This window comes from Aulonocara stuartgranti, assembly GCF_965226115.1.
Source record: "Aulonocara stuartgranti genome assembly, chromosome: 14".
NCBI lineage: Eukaryota > Metazoa > Chordata > Actinopteri > Cichliformes > Cichlidae > Aulonocara > Aulonocara stuartgranti.
This window is the reverse complement of record NC_138950.1, coordinates 3,257,127-3,273,552: the sequence shown is the minus strand read 5'-3', so window position 1 is coordinate 3,273,552 and position 16,426 is coordinate 3,257,127. Positions and strand designations below refer to the sequence as shown.

The following is a 16,426-nucleotide window of genomic DNA, read 5'->3' as shown; positions in this document are numbered from 1 at the left end:
AACTCAAAGTAGTTACATTATTTTTATTTTTTTTAATGTAAGTGGTGTAACTATTCGTAACTATGTTAAAAACACATCTGTTAGCATCAGGATGCACGTAATGTTTTATGTAATTTCTAATAATAATGTGTTTTGTAATGATGATGTGACAGAATGGAGCTCACACACATGGAGAGGCCTTTTACATGAGGACAACAAACACACACTCACAGTATTACCGGCTGTGCTGCACACACAGTCCAGTTAAAGACACTATAAACATATTCCTGGAAGAAAACCAACAGAAAGGACTGAACCAGTCCCCTCAGGTCATGCTACATTTGAAAGAAGCTGTTTTAGCTCCCTGCCCACAGTTTTCGTCTGACGGGCTGACCCTTACAAGCTTCAATTTTCCCACCCAGAGTCGGACCTGAGATCAGGGTATCTGCTCTTTCTGACATCATAAAGAGTGAAAGGATCAGTGCATCACAGCAGCCTGAGCCTGCATATCCAAGGGACTGGGGCACCTGAAGTCTGTCCATTCAGAACTCTGGACTCTGAACAGTCAAGTAAAAGGTGGCATCTAAAAATGTCATAGACAAGGCTACGACATGTGGTGCGCTGCCTACTTGCACTTCTACCTAATCCATCTAGCTACACCAGCAAGACCAACCACACCAGCTATTACAGCTGTACGTAGGGCTGTTCGATATAACGATATATATTGGATGACGATATAAAAACGTCTATCGTTTCATTTTACGCTATCGGTTGTTTCGTGGTGTCGCAAAATAAACTGTTTACGGCAGTATTTTTCATCATTTTGATGGTCACTGTAGTGGCTATATTCATTTCTTAAAGTTCTCTCTTTCTCTTATATTTTATATAACCGTTCCACATAAGCCTTTCACAATAAAGCTCAAGATCCTGTTGAGACTTTTCAAAATAAACTGAATCACGTGAAAGAGCAGATTATTTACGGATGAGAATTAAAAAAGAGCCGTCAGGTGCTAAAAAATAAACCTTAGACTCAAACGTTAGAACAGGCTTTTCCCCGCAGCACGCCGTGTAATAAATACAAAGAAAACGGCGGCCTTTACAACTTATGTCTAAAAATGTGTCGTTTCATGCATCGGTTAAAACACTCGACTGCAGCTACATGACGCGCAGCTGGAAACACTTCACGTAAGTCGAGCTGCCCGAGATTCACAGAATTTACAGAAAATGTTAAATTTTTGTGATTTATATCGTTATCGGGCGATAGAATTCGTATATCGGGAGATGAGATTTTGGTCATATCGCACAGCCCTAGCTGTACGCATATGATTTCCTCAGGGATTAATATGATATTCTGATTCTGACACTCCTGATTGACCCAAAAAAGGAAAGGACAAAAAATAAAGCCCGTTTTTGTTGCCGGCCCAAAGTGGTGCCATAGAAGGTCTACGGCAGGTCGGGCTGACGGCGAGTACCAGCACCAGAACCCAGCATAAGAAACATTATGAGCATCTCACACCAAGCAGACAAGCCGCTCTGCACTGGTCTCAAATAAACCACGTATTAGTTCATGATCACTTTTCCCCACTTATGCATCGGCTCTTTTCAGCTGAATGAAATAACTGGAGACGTACCTTCTAAAAAAAACTAAGCCCCAAAATTACCAAGCTGCTTTTCAGCACTTGTAATTTTTCCAGACATACAGTCAAACCACACAGAGAATTATCACATTAAATATTCCATTATGTACGACTTACCTGAGTTTCTTGGGGAAGCAGGAAGTCTTCAGGTAGAGTTGGTCCTTTTATGATGAATTCACATTCCAGTCACATCACTGGCCTCAGGGTTACAACAGGATGACAAGCTAACAAGGACACCCTCCTACCTGCAGGAGCGCAGAGGGGGAGGAGGAGGAGGAGGAGGAGGAGGAGGAGAGTTGAAGAGAGGGGTTGAAATGAGACAAGGAAAGAGTGCAGGGACAAAAAGAAGAAAGAGAAAAATGTCAACACGTTGCATCATTAATTCATTAGTATTCCTAAAGATTCTTTGCCTCTATTTTCTGTCCCTGCTGTCACTTCTCCTCCCTCTTTTCCTCTATCACTTCTTCCTCTCTCTTTTTCGCCCTCCCTTCGAGGCTGCTCTGCCTCCTTTCCTTTCATCCAAATTCCTCAGCAGGACCTACAGAAAGGACGAAGGGAAGCTGCGGAGCGAGCGGTGGTTTTACAGAGTGACAAATATCCAAAATGAAAAATGAAAATACTGATAACTCAAAGGTTTGTGCTGAAGACAATTAGCTATAACAATTCATTAATATTGTCAAGCAGAAAGAATATTTTGAAGGGTTACAAATGGACATGTGAAGTCCTGAATTCTTCCTGAAACAGTTGTTATTGTTATATATTTGCATTTAGGAGCCAGAAGAACTACTCAAACAGTAACCAGCTAATATTATTATTCAGAATTAATCATTTGTGTCAGTTTTCAAGAAAAAATGTCAAATGTGTTGCAGATCAAACACTTACTTTTAAAGTTACAAGCCCATTACATGTCCATTATCAGACAGCTTAACTCTTTCAGTGTTTCTCATGGAAAACACTCAGTTTACATAGCAAACCTCTTACTGTCATGTATATAAGTGCACGCATGTCCATTACGTGACAGCATGTCAGAGTCGTGTTTTATTGTTGCTCTGCATGAAAAAAAGAGTCTTTATATGACAAATTGAGAATAATCTCTGTGTCTACACTTGATCAAAGATCATTTGATGCTTAAACCAAACCCCAGAAGTCTGCCACTACACTCATTCAAACAGCAAACGTGTATGTGTGATCTATGTAGACAGTGAATGTAAACCAGTAAATGCAGTCTTGCTGTGAAGCCTTGGACTGAAAATTCTGGATCCTGACATCGTGGTTGCAGCCCCATGTGATGAGTGAGAGGAGGAATGACTGAAGAACTGAGTTCTGCCCTCTCATGGTAAATGGATGGACGCTTCTTAAATAGTTCTACTTTTTACAACATGTCTCATTCACCCACTCACACCACACCATACCGATTATTGCACCTGCTCTACCTGCTGAGCCACAACCACAACCACAGCCCGTTCATGCTCAATAGGATACTAGAGCACGCCCTGCATCTATTTAAGTGTTTGCTGAGGTCACAGATAATAATAATGGATTGCATTTATATAGCGCTTTTCAAGGCACCCAAAGCGCTTAACAATTCCACTCTCACATTCACACACTGGTGGAGGTAGCTACAGTTGTAGCCACAGCTGCCCTGGGACAGACTGACAGAAGCGAGGCTGCCACATCGCGCCATCAGCCCCTCTGGCCAACACCAGTAGGCGGTAGGTGAAGTGTCTTGCCCAAGGACACAACGACCAGGACAGAGAGCCCAGGGATCGAACCAGCGACCTTCCGGTTACAGATGCGCTTCCCAAAAATTTAAACGCAGCCTCTTAGAAATGAGACAAGTTTGATGTGCAAGATGTGAATTTTTTCTTTTTGTTTTTTTTTTTAAATCAGAGATTTACTTGGAAAAAATGTAATATGAAATAATAATGAAATTGTGGTCGCCCCAAGATTGGAAGGTGAGGGGTTCGAATCCACTGAATGGCTACTCTGAGGTACCCCTGAGCAAAGTACCGTTCCTACACACTGCTCCCCGGGCGCCTGATTGGTGGCTGCCCACTGCTTCACTGAGTGAATGGGTTAAATGCAGAGAAAGTAATTTCCCCACTGGGATCAATAAAGTATACATTATTATTATCATCATTAACAGTGTTGTGCTGTATTAGCTATATAAATGTGTTATTGTTAGCTAAAGAAAGGCATCATGAAACATGAAAAAGCACTTGGAGCCTTTTGTCATCCAAACTGACATGAATGAAGTGTGGTGGATCTTCAGGATGGACTTAATCACACTGGTAATCTGAATTTGATCTCTTGAAAGAGGAATGGGAGTCTGGAGCTGGATTCAGCTGTCTGCTCTGCTGAAGTGGGACAATTTGCTTTCACTCACAAGTACCCTCACACTTTGTGTTTGTTCTGGATGTGAAGAAAGTGATTTCAGTCCATCAGTCCACAAATCCACCTCTCTGGGAAGGCAGATTAGTTTTTTTTTATGTGTTATTTCAAACCCACTCTGATGCTTCTGAGCTGAATGTTTCCACCAATTTCCAACAAACAACCAGTTTGGATGAATTTGTGTGTGTTGGGTCTGTGTTTCCACAAGCCCCGCTAGTTTAGAGACTTATTCATCATGAAGAAAACAAGACAGTCAGCGATCGATCGATTTACTTGCAAGGGAGGCCTCGTCGGTGTCTACCACAAAATGACCCTAAATCGGGCCTCTGCTTGCTGCCTTTTATTGGGAAAACAGTTCACACAATACACATCACAGCAAAAGCACCTCCCACATCGGTATGCATGTGTGTGTGTGTGTGTGTGTGTGTGTGTGTGTGTGTGTGTGTGTGTGTGTGTGTGTGTGTGTGTGTTTGAGTGAGTGAGTGTGTGAGAATGTGTGTGTCTCTCTGTGTGCGTGACTTCCAACTGTTTCTAACAACATCCTCAGTCATAAAATGGTAATCTCCCCCACACCCAATATATGGTTCAATTCCTGTATTGGTTCACCGTGAAGCCATAAAAGGGCAGGAAGCTGACCACACAAGAAACAGATCTTCCAGATAAAATGTATCTGCAATAAAGCCTCCCCCAGCACAGAGAGGCTGGAGAAGTGGTCAGAGACAAAGGAATGTCTTGATCCTATAGATTGAACTCAGACCTTACAAATTTAAGAAGCACAATGACAACGTTCAACAATTAGACTTAACAGTGTGCACACCCCACAACCTATTATTTTTAAGAGAGATGAATGTGACCGTGAAATCTCAAAAAGTGTCTTTTCAGAGTGACACACTCCAGCACCATGTTTCAATACAGCATCACTGACATCTGTGAGGGACAAAAACACAGATTCAGTATTTCTACAGCTTTAACAAAGGAAACGATGTGTTTTCAGTAAGCTGCAAAACTCGCACTTTTCTCAGCTCCTATGTTCCTCATCACCGAGTCCACCTACACAGAAAAACCTGCGAACGGCTGTTCTCTTAAGTTTCTCCTGAGGCATGCTGGGAAATGCAAGCAAGTGCTAAGTGCAGCTGATGAGGATGACAGGATTCAGGTATAACAAAAAAGAAAATTAGACAAATATTTCACAGAATAACCTTCAGAGCATCACACGCTGATGATGTATAATGTGCCAACAACGTGCCTGAAGGTGGATTTTTTTCTCAGAGTTTGATATCAGGGTGGTGTGGGTGTAGCGTAGGTGAACAGCCCTTTTGGAGAAACAGTTACATCACATCCTGTGCATCGGCAGATATATACATTTTTCTTTAGTAATACATTTTTTTACTTCAAGAAACGCCCATTTTCGAAATGTATTCACTTGAATCGCCTCCAGGCTTTCAGGCGTGTACTGTTTACTTTGGTTAATTTAGTTTGCACTGCAGTAAGAGATAGAAGTAAGGTAATTAAACAAGGTGATAAAATGAAGCCACAACTGACAAATGCAGCAGAAACACAATTTGTGCGGCGGTGATAGATGACAGAAGAAGCTGGGCTGTAATAACGGTGGCTTCAAAACAAAAAGAAGAGAATTTGATAACAAAATCCAAATGGCTTTAAAACACAGCGTGATGGACGATGGCGGGGAAAAAAACAACAGTGTTCATAAAAAATAAGCAGAAAAGAACATGAATAACAGAGATGAAGAAAAGCTGTCCCAAGGGGGAGTTATTGGAAATGAGTGGGAGGAGGAAGGAGGAAGAGGCTGAGTGTTTCATCACCGGGGAAGATCCAAGCTGTTTTGTTCAGACACTCGAAAGCAGTGGATTTTAGCAATGACAGGAAGCTGTCTCGCCAGACGATGAAATAAACAGCAGATAACTGGAGAGAACGGGAGATCGGAAAACTTCAAATTCACTGTGCCTTCTCCGAAAAGTGCAACGCTCATTGTTTGTGTCAACGGTAGCAAGACGAGAATCATTTTGCTGACATTACAGACGTGGTATTAGCAACGAGATTCTGTGAAAGAGCCCAAAGTTCAATTAATCTGAAGCAACATGTGTGTAGTCGAAGCCTAATCTGATTAGCTCTGCCACAGGGCTAAATGGTCTGATTCTTATATAGTGCTTTTCTACTCTCACAGAGTACTCAAAGCTATACAACATGCCTCATTCACCCAATCAAGCACTTTATCTATACTTAGTGCTTTCTAACGACATTCATACACAGATGGATGCATCGGAGAGCAAGTTGCGGTTAGTATCTTGACATGCAGACTGGAGGAGCCAGGGATCGAACCACCGACCTTCCGATCAGTAAGTGACCTGCTCTACCTCCTGAGCTACAGCCACCCAGGAGGTGGAGCAGGTCACAGCTGCATTGTTGCACTGGGTGATGCGTTTCATCATTACCACCAAATATACATGCGTCATTTAATTCAGTCCCACATTCATCAACCTGCTATCCCAACTATGTGATAAATTAATGCTAAAAAATAGCCCTTAAAGAAGGCTGTTTTTATCAAATTTGTAATGTCAACAGTTTTAGAGGCACTACTGAATTTTAGGGCTAAGATTTACTTACAATTCTTATTCCAAAAGCCCAAATGTCAATTCCTGGCTGTACCTCACAGTAAACCATCTAAAATGCTCTAAAAGGCCACAAACTTGAACAATGCCCCTAGGACGTGAGGAACAGGAGACCAGTGTTGCCAACTCCTCAGTAAGGAAAATCGCTATTGGTTGTCCTAAAAGTCGCTAGAAGTCGCTAAATGTCTTCATCGCCTAATTTGCATAATTGGTCATGCTAATGTAATTGTAACCTATGCTGTTGGAGAGAGAAATAACATCGTGGACGAGACATAAAGTGAGTAAAATACGTCCTAAATGCATTTAGAAATTATTTATTACTACAAATTAATATTTTTTTTTAGCAATTATTGATTTTTTAATGTGACAATTCCAAACCTGCTCCTTTATCCGGGCTTGGGCCGGCAAAAGTGACCCGAAATAGGCACTCTGGTGGAGTTACTTTGTGTGTGTGCATGTGTGTGTGTTTATAAGTAGTTTTAAACCTTGTGATCCACAAAACAGCATAACAGTAAAAGAAGAACTGACTGCGTTACAGTCAGTGCAGGAGCAGCGGCTTCGCTCATGCGCGATTGATTTGTAGTTTGGATGCATAGGTGTGAACATCTCCTGCCCTGATAGCAGCGGGGGGAGGACTATCCTCCACCTGTGAGCACTTTGGCACGGGCGAGGTGCCCACGGCAGCACCCACTGCTTGTTGAGAGTAAGAGCGATACACGCTTTCACGTCAAAAAGTCGTCATAAATAAGGCTCCAATAACACCAGAAAAAGTCGCCAGATTTGTCGCTAGTCGCTTTTCAGAAAAAAAGTCGCTAAGGTGTCTGAAAACTCGCTAAATATAGCGACAGAGTTGCTAAGTTGGCAACACTGCAGGAGAAACTGAGCAGCAACTGTATAGCTGTATGTGTCAACGCTCCTGGGTTAGTCCATGGCTATTCATTCACTTTTGGAGCCAGCTTCAAGAGTCCTGACATCCTAAAAGAATGATTGTATAACTCAATAAGCATTAAAATGATCGTCTCGATTCCAAAGAAGCGTGTCTTCTAACACGCATTTTCATATAAAGTTTGAGAGCAAAGCTTTAGCTCGAAATGCTGGGTTTATTTGAGGTTGAAATCCACATTTAAGTGCTGCATTCCTGGAAAGAGGGTTGGATTAGAAAACGGATTACCAGGCATGTAGACAAACAGGTTAAATCAGAAAGACCACGGGATGATCAGAAATGACAGAGAGGGAGGGAAGCAGGAGGTGAATTGAGCCTCATGGCAACTGACAAGAGTGCAAGAGGAGAGCTGGAGTACAGTAAGCAGCACACAGGTGTCTTCTCATCTCTACACCGGTCAGCACTTCTGACTGACAGCTGGATTAGCATTAGCACAACACAGCCACATGGATTAGCGTTAGCGGGCCCGGTGCTGCACAAAAAGGGATTAGCCTTAGCAAGCGCTAATGCTGTAGGCTAAGAGATTAGCACTAGCTATAGCATGGCTCCAAGCTACAAGAGAAAAGATTAGCTGCGTATATCTGACTTCATACTGAGCCACTGTAGATGATCAGGAGCCTACAGGACCAAACAGCAGAGGATTTCAATTTCAAATATGGAAACTGTGGGACTGAAAATGGAAACAGCTTCATGTAGCAACTCCACCAAAACACTGTTAGATAATAACAGGAATAATAAAACTAGAAATACATGCTTGTCATTAAAAATTAAAACATTTTCACGATATTTATGGGGATCTTCTTTGTTTTTCTGGATAGTATTTTTGTTTTATCTCTATATCTAAATCGATTTATTTATAATTTGTAAATATGCTTTATAAATACATATAAATACACAATTATCTTACTTTAAATCAGTTTGCAATGGTGTGAAGCATAATGATTGTATTAGAATTTTGTGAAATATTAAGTATACCCCAATATTAACAGCATGCTGAACAGCTTTAGCAGCTGCAATAACCTCATGCAGTCATTTTGTGTATCTCTTAGGTCATCGAGGAGGAATTTCCCCCACTCCTCTTTAGAAAATAGCTCCAGTTCATTGAAATTTGATGGCATTAATTTAGACACAGCTCTCTTCCCACAACAGGTCGAGGTCTGGACTTTGAATGGACTATTGCAGCACATTGATTGTTTTCTTTTAAGCCATTCAGTTGGAGATTTGCTGCTGTGCTTGGGGTCAGTATACTGCTGCGTGACCTGGTTTGGGCCAAGTTTTAGCAGTTGGACAGATGGCCTCACATTTGACTCCAGAATACTTTGGAGTAAAAGGAGTTTATGGTCGACTCGATGACTGCAGGGTGCACAGCTCCTGCAACTTCAAAACAAGCCCACATCATCATGCTTCATAGTTTGTACAAGATGTTTGTGCTGATAGGCTGTGTTTGGTTTTCACAAAGCTTCTGCTTTGGTCATCCTTGCTGATGCATTAAGCATGATGAAACATGTACTTTAGCCTCATCTATCCAAAGGACATTGCTCTAGAAGTCTTGCTCTACCTGTTGTGTCAGGAACTTGAATATTTAACATGCTAACTGAGGCCTGTACAGTCTGAGATGCAGTTCTTGAGGTTTTCTGCAGTTTCTCTTTACATTGCGGAATCTGACCTCGGGGTGAATTTGCTGGGACATGCACTCCTGAGAAGACTGGCAGCTGTCTTCAATACTTTGCACTTGTGAATAATCTTTCTTACTGTTGAACAATGGACTCTAAATTGTTAGACTGATGGGCAGCAGCAATTGCTTCTTTAAGGTAAATGCAGATGTTTTTCTGCTGATGCATTGTCTTATCAATTTGAAAATACTATAGTTTTCACATTCACAAGATTTTCGGGAAATTTGACCACTGACCTTTGACTCGCCTGAGAGTTTTGGTAAATACACCAATGGTATCAATTTGAAGCTCCTACTTCGCCTCGTTCTCGAGTTATTGCAGTCATGGAAACTTGTCCACGCCGCCCGCCTGCCTGACGGGGTCACAACAATACCCTATCAGCTGTTTATCGCTGAGGGGCAAAAACCTGAGTGACAGAAATATAAAAGCAGCAAAGGGACCATCTGAGCGCTTCCACTGATACTACTTACAACTTGTTATTTTATTCTCGCAGATCCATAGTGACATTAACTTACAGTTTGACCTGGTCAAAGGGAGGCAAAGATGAGCTTAAGATTCATTCGCAACGAAAGATAATCGGTGTTATTCGCTTCACCTGTCAACGACCCTCATGTTGTGGCTGATTGAGATGTACTCCAGCAGCTGGGTTTTTTGCCATTCTTAAAATCCAAACCTTAGAAAATATCAGCAGCTGTAAAACAAAGGAAAAGCTGCACCTTCTCTGCATTTCATTCTCGTGCATGCCTTCCACCTCAACACATGCTTTCACTGGTACATACTGTGGTGCTTTGCTGTAGTCTAATGAAAAATTCCTGCACGTGGGTCATTCAGTCATTTAATGTTTCCTCATTCTCTTATTTACCAGGCAGAGCCTTTAGTAAAATGCTGATGCGCACGTGTCAGTGCACATTCCATTAGCGTAGTCTCTTTATGATCAACAGTCCAATCATTAAAATTTATAGTTGCAAAATGAGACCAAAGGGTTTTCTTAATGGTTTAAGGTGTCAAACGAGGATCATAAAGTTGGTGGACAGTCTACATGCAGACATTTACATGCAAATAAACATTACTGTGAACAAACCATCAGCAGTTTGGATATTCCTGTCTGTTTATTTTATCATCTTAAATGGTTTTAGACGTGACATAATGAATTCAATGATAAAGATCAATAGCAAAATGTCTGTGAAGGTTCTCAGTCATCCAGGTCATCGTAGTCAAAGGAGCTTGCAAAGAAAAGCGTCTGGACTGCGCTTACCTGCTGCTCCTTGGCAGGTAGCTCCATGCCCTCCTGGGTTTTAATTGCACCTTAGAACACATATGCATCAACACTACAATGAGCGGGTGGAGGGAGGTTTGGAGTCTTCTCCCACCCCCATTCTCTGCGGCCTGCTGGAGCGGGAGGGCTAGTAGGAGGAGTTGGCCGTCCGACTGCGGTCTGGGGTGTGGGGCCTCCCTGCTGCTGCGGAGTCGGGGTGGTCTGCCTCTCCCCACCGCAGGGAAAAGGGTAACACCACCTGGGTCTGGGTGCAATTCCCCCCTCCAGGGGCAAGGGTACCTAGACCCGGTTTGTAGAGTACGCTTGGGGAGTGTGATTGTGTGTACAGCGTCTCTTTATGTCTGTCTCCACGTTGGTTGAGTGTGGAGTGAGTGCATATGAGAGCATGAGGGTGGGAATGGATGTTTGTGTCTGTGTGTGCCTGTATGTCTGTGTCTATATGTCAGGTTGGGTATCAGACGCCACCTCTCTGGGGACACCTCAGGCCCTCCAAGGTTTGGAGGCCTATCTCCACCCACCACCACTTCCCCTGCCGGTGGCGGACTCCCTCAGGTGTCGGTGTGTTGGTGGTTCTTTGTGTCTGGGGGTGGGCGTCCGGGTACACACCGGCTCACTCCTTGGCGGCCGCTTGTCGGGGCCTGGGGCCTGGGGCTCGCTCGGGCCCCTTTGGAGGTGGGGTGCCCCCGGCCTCTCGGCCTAGGGCTCGGTCACTCAGGCGCAGCTGGGGGCCGGCGGAGCTCACGGGCGCGTCACTGCAACTCCCCCTGACTTCTGCTCCGCGGCTGCTGGGCGAGCCCTCATCTGGGACTCTCCTCAGCTCTTACTGGGACAGTGGCGCGGCTGCCCCTCTGTTGGTCTTCCATGGTCTCTTGTGTTCTGGGGGCCTCTGGATGTCTGGAGTTTTGATCTCCTCCATACCCGCTTCACACCCTGGAGGACGGGGCTGTGGCCCCCCCACACTCCCTAGCAGATCATTACATGGAGAAACCTTTGGAATGCAAGCATGCTGATCCACACAGGTATGCACACATGGGTATTCACAGACGCGGACTAAAGCTTTCTTGGCTGCTGCCTCAAAGCACACTGTGCGCTGTCTATCTTGCGTGCTGCACAATATCGTTTATTATTTAGTAAATATTGATATCTATGACTAGCTAGTTTATTGTGATGGTGCTTTGTTTTCTCTATTATTATGTTGCTCTTTGTTGTTTGCTGTCTCCTCTGTTTGTTTTTGTTTGTTTGTTTGTTTGTTTTTTTTCTCCATACAGGTGACCCAGGAGTTTTTTTTTTTTTTTTTTTTTGTCTCTCTTCCCCCCCCTTCTCACCGTCTCTTCTCCCCTTTGGTTTTCTTTCTTTCTCTCCCCCTCTCTCTCTCATTCATTCCCCCTGTCCTATTTATTTAAAAAAAAAAAAAAAAAGACAAAGGATGAACTGAAGCTCTGCCATCACGTAATGTCGCATACTGCTGTTTCTGATGTCATTTAGATAAGAAAAAAAAAAAAAAAAAAAAAAAAAGAAAAGCGTCTGGACTTCTTTAAGTTGCTTGAAGACGTTTCACCTCTCATCCGAGAGATATCTGGGACTCTCCACCATTTGACCTTAGAACTGAAGAAGCTTCTCGGATGAGAGGTGAAACGTCTTCAAGCAACTTAAAGAAGTCCAGACGCTTTTCTTTGCAAGCTCCTTTGACTATCAATAGCAAAAGCAAATGTTTAGGCAAAGCAAAGTGACTCTTTTTGAATTTTGCTTTTTAAAGGCTTTTTAAAGACCCACAGGAACCTTTAATAACTGTAAATGTACAGTTTTTACACCAAGCTGTCTTTTTCTCCATAAATAAAAAAGTGGAAAAAATAGAATTAATGTGTGTTACTGGTGAGCTGTTCACAGGTGGGTCCTGTTAGAATAACAGTAGTGTTCCTCCTTCCAGTCTTCAACATAGACACATGAGATTTCACCTTCGTATTACCCTGCGATCTCACTTGTTGACTTCATCTCCTTCGCTCATACAAACTACATCGGCTCAGACTCACATCGGCATTCAAGTGGCAAACTCGCAGGACGTACGTACACAAAGACGCCCACATGCAAACAGAGACTGACAGAGGCTCACACTGTCAGATACGCTGCAGTCACCGAGGGTCGTCTGAGACCATGTTACTGAATCATTATTGTAATGAGATGTGCTTTCACTCACATTAAACACGACAGTATTAGCAGGGATCTTATCATGTTGAGAGATCCTGGAAAAACACAAATCTCATATTACTCAAGCACCAGGAATCAGAATCAGAATCAGAATGGGGTTTATTGCCAAATGTTGAGCAGGTTTACAACATTAGGAATTGCTGCGGTGCTTCAGTGCAAACATGCTGTCATAAATAGCACTTAAATAGACATGGAAAAAAATAAAAGTAGGGATAAGAATTAAAAGTGCTACGTGGGAAGATATGTGCATGAGATATACATGAGATATATACATGAGAATAAGAATTAAGAGTGCTACGTTGAAAGATATATACATGAGTGCAGGTGGTGATCAGTGCCAAACATGGAATGATGCAGTGAACACAGCGTAGGGTCATGTGTTAGTGGTGGGTACAGTCATACGGTTATTGTTCATGTGTCCAACAGCAGAGGGGAAGAAACTGTTCTTGTGGCGAGAGGTTCTGGTGCGAATGGACCGGAGCCTCCTGCCTGAGGGGAGCAGGTCAAACAGACTGTGTCCAGGGTGAGAAGGGTCAGCTGAGATCCGAGCTGCACGCCGCAATGTCCTGGAGGTGTACAGGTCCTGCAAAGATGGGAGTCTGCAGCCAATCACCTTCTCAGCAGAGCGCACAACACGCTGCAGTCTCTGTTTGTCCCTGATAGTGGCTCCAGCGTACCACACGGTGATGGAGGAGGTGAGGATGGACTCGATGATTACCACCAGTGTGCGTTTATATATATTTATATATGCTATCAAGACCTTTTCTGTTACAGATGTGTGCACGACTGTGGCATACAGAGCCTGAGGGTTTATCCGTCTTTCAGTGTGATTGCTGCCTGCTGACCAAAGGGTTGTAAACGCAGGAAGCTTACATCAAAAGCACAAGGATGTGTCTGTGATAAAAGACTACAGCCCCCCACCTAGAACCTCGAGAATCTGGGGGGAAGGACAGTGGAATTTCTTTCATCAGAGTTAAAACAATGTACAAATGGTAAACATAAAAATGACAAACATTTAACAATTCACTCTAAGATGGCCTCTTTTACTCCTCTCGCAAGTCTCATCCGTCCAAAATGTGAACCTTGTCATCCTCGAAAGAGTGACGTTTATCCTTTGGGTGGATGTTGAGGTTGTTCCTTGATGCTGAGCCATGGAGTGGCTGTTACAGTGACCGTAATGACCAACACCTTTTTTAAACCCTGGCTCATGTGATGACGCACATGATCCATAGTAAGTCAACAACCACTTCCATAGTGGACATCCGCAGTTTGGGGTAGGCTAGGCTAAGGTACTAAGAGTCATTTCCATAAACCGATTTCTGGATGTACAGTAAAGATGTGTCATCTGTTAGCAAGGATGCAAATTTTTGGTATCAGAGGTTTTCAAGTTTCACAACAATGAAGCTTCATTAACAGCACAATGCAGAGCTGCTTTGACTGCAATTACAGTGCCCGATCAGAGCGATGAAGGCTGGTGCTAATTTACACCAAGGACACAATGAGCCAGTAAAACTGCAACAATGTGAATGCCTCATATGATTGATTAGCTCTTTGGAGACATAAGAAGGGGAACCACTATCTGTGGCATTACAAAATCTCTTGTAGATTTCAGTTGGCATGTCTCTCTCCTATAGTGAAGAGAGGTTGAACAAAGAACAGCGATATCTGTTCCTGAATATTTACTACTGAAGCAGACAATTAAGTTTAAAAAAAAAACTAAAACATCTTCTTCAAGGTCCAGGAACAATTTTCAAAGAAAGATACTGATGTGACTGCAGTTCAGTCAAATCTAAACATCAGCAGTCTGAAATCTACCAGAATGGAGCTCAATTACCTGAAAGTAAAATATTGTATAAGACAGAAGCTGGAAAAGCTAGAGAGTCTTAAACTAAGAATCCTCGCAGGTATTCAGGTTGATCCTTTGTCAGCCTACTTTCAGCTTTGCTCACAAACCACAGAACATATCTGAAAACAAGAGGTTTTTAAAACCTGCGGTATACATGGATATCAGACGGATGGTGTCAGAATAAAGAGGAAACATTTAATTGAAAATCAAAAATACTGGTTGGTTCTGTTCAAGAGATGTTTGCCATCAGACATCTGGAGGGGCTCAGAGGCTTATTAACTTTTCTCGGGCTCTCTTGGGGGACAGATCACATTTCCAGAATGCTCATCAATCAGCACTTTTTTTTAGTCATCTACTTTAATGACCAGGGCGTGCTGAGAGACACGATCAGCTCATAACTGATTTACACACAGTGACAGCATGCATGTATGAGCGTGTGCACGTACAGGGCCTCTTGAGAGAACACGTGCACACAAACAGAGAATCACAGCTCGTGCGGTCAGGAAATCTGCACATGAACATCACCATAAATTTAAGATGTCAGCAATCAGAAAAATCTTTACAAACGCCAATAAATAAGGTGGCTGGTTGTTGTTATCTTGGAATATACCTGATCAGTTAGCTGAGTAGACAATCTCATTATTGTATCAGCTGTTCACATCATCAAACTCACACATCTGAGAAATAATGTCCCTGAAACGATGCTCGTTTACGTAGCTTCATCATTTTGTCATTTTAAAAGGACATTTTGGACACACAGAAGATTAACACAGATCCATCATGGATATAAAAGACATCGTGTAAGCCTGTGTTAATCTCTTGACTGATCATGTAATGCACTGACCATTTAATACACAGACTCGAGGTTCATTCTCAGTGCATCGTAACATGGTTAGCGTCATGAAAGAGGGGAGAGATTAGTCACATGAATCCCTCCCCCACATTCTCAGCCGTGTCACTAGAGTAACAGCAAAATAACACAATCATTAAAACCTAGAGAGGAAAATTAAGAGTTTGTTTACAGTAAAAAAAAATGCATAAAAAGCTACAACAATGATAAGAAATACAAAGAATTCATGCTGGTCATTGGATCAGTGTGCCAGAGACTCTTCAGCTTGAATTTGATTTCAGGGGAGAGGATATAGTCACAGTCAGTCATAGCTGGTGATTGTGGCAGTTGGCAAAGTTTGCTTCTGTGTGGCCACAAAGCTCCCACCTTTGAAACGCACTCTTAACAGTTGCACAGTGGTATACACAGCAGGTCAGGAGGTTCCCCCCAAACATTATGTCACATCTCTGAACCTACAACCCATCAAAATGCTGCTGAAAAAGCACAGAAGAAGAAGAATTCACAGCAGACACAGACATCAGATACGGATGCATGAAGCCTGGATATTATGGACTGCTGTTGGTTCTCTGGCATTAACGTGACATCAGCTGTGGTGATCGTCAACATGAAAACATTGGTTTTAAACATGAACTACCTGCAGCTCTGATCTGAGAAACTCAGGGTGAAAAAACATCTACACAATTATTAAATACTCTACTACCAAGAGTTAGTTTCGTCTTCTTCTTCATACTAAGCCTACAGGACTTTCCTCATTGGATCCTATCTCCTCTGTAATCTCCTTTGTCCTTGTCTCCTTGCAGGGATCATCTGTCTGTCTACCTGCAGTAAGCTGTCCGATGTGACTGATGGCTGAGTGTTTGATAGTGTCGGGTTTGATTTCCAGGCTCTTGTTATCTGTCACCTAAATGAAGGGGGAACTCAATCTCAGTTTCAGCCACAAAATGGCTTTACCGGGAAACGCCCTTCACCGTGGAAACGGCGCAAGTGGCACCTCTG

General features: G+C 42.8%; 1 protein-coding gene across 5 annotated transcripts in view; it reads right to left on the bottom strand.

The window, feature by feature from the left end:
- The window catches only part of LOC309687839 (leucine-rich repeat and fibronectin type III domain-containing protein 1-like protein), a 423,290-nt gene that overhangs the window by 250,434 nt on the left and 156,430 nt on the right, over positions 1 to 16,426 (bottom strand). For 4 of the 5 annotated variants that reach the window (XM_082503062.1, XM_082503061.1, XM_082503063.1 and 1 more), the window contains exon 3: positions 1,734 to 1,861. The gene's annotated coding sequence lies outside the window, so the exon portion shown is untranslated. The remainder of the gene's footprint in view (positions 1 to 1,733; positions 1,862 to 16,426) is intronic. The other variant, XM_082503065.1, reaches the window with a different exon arrangement.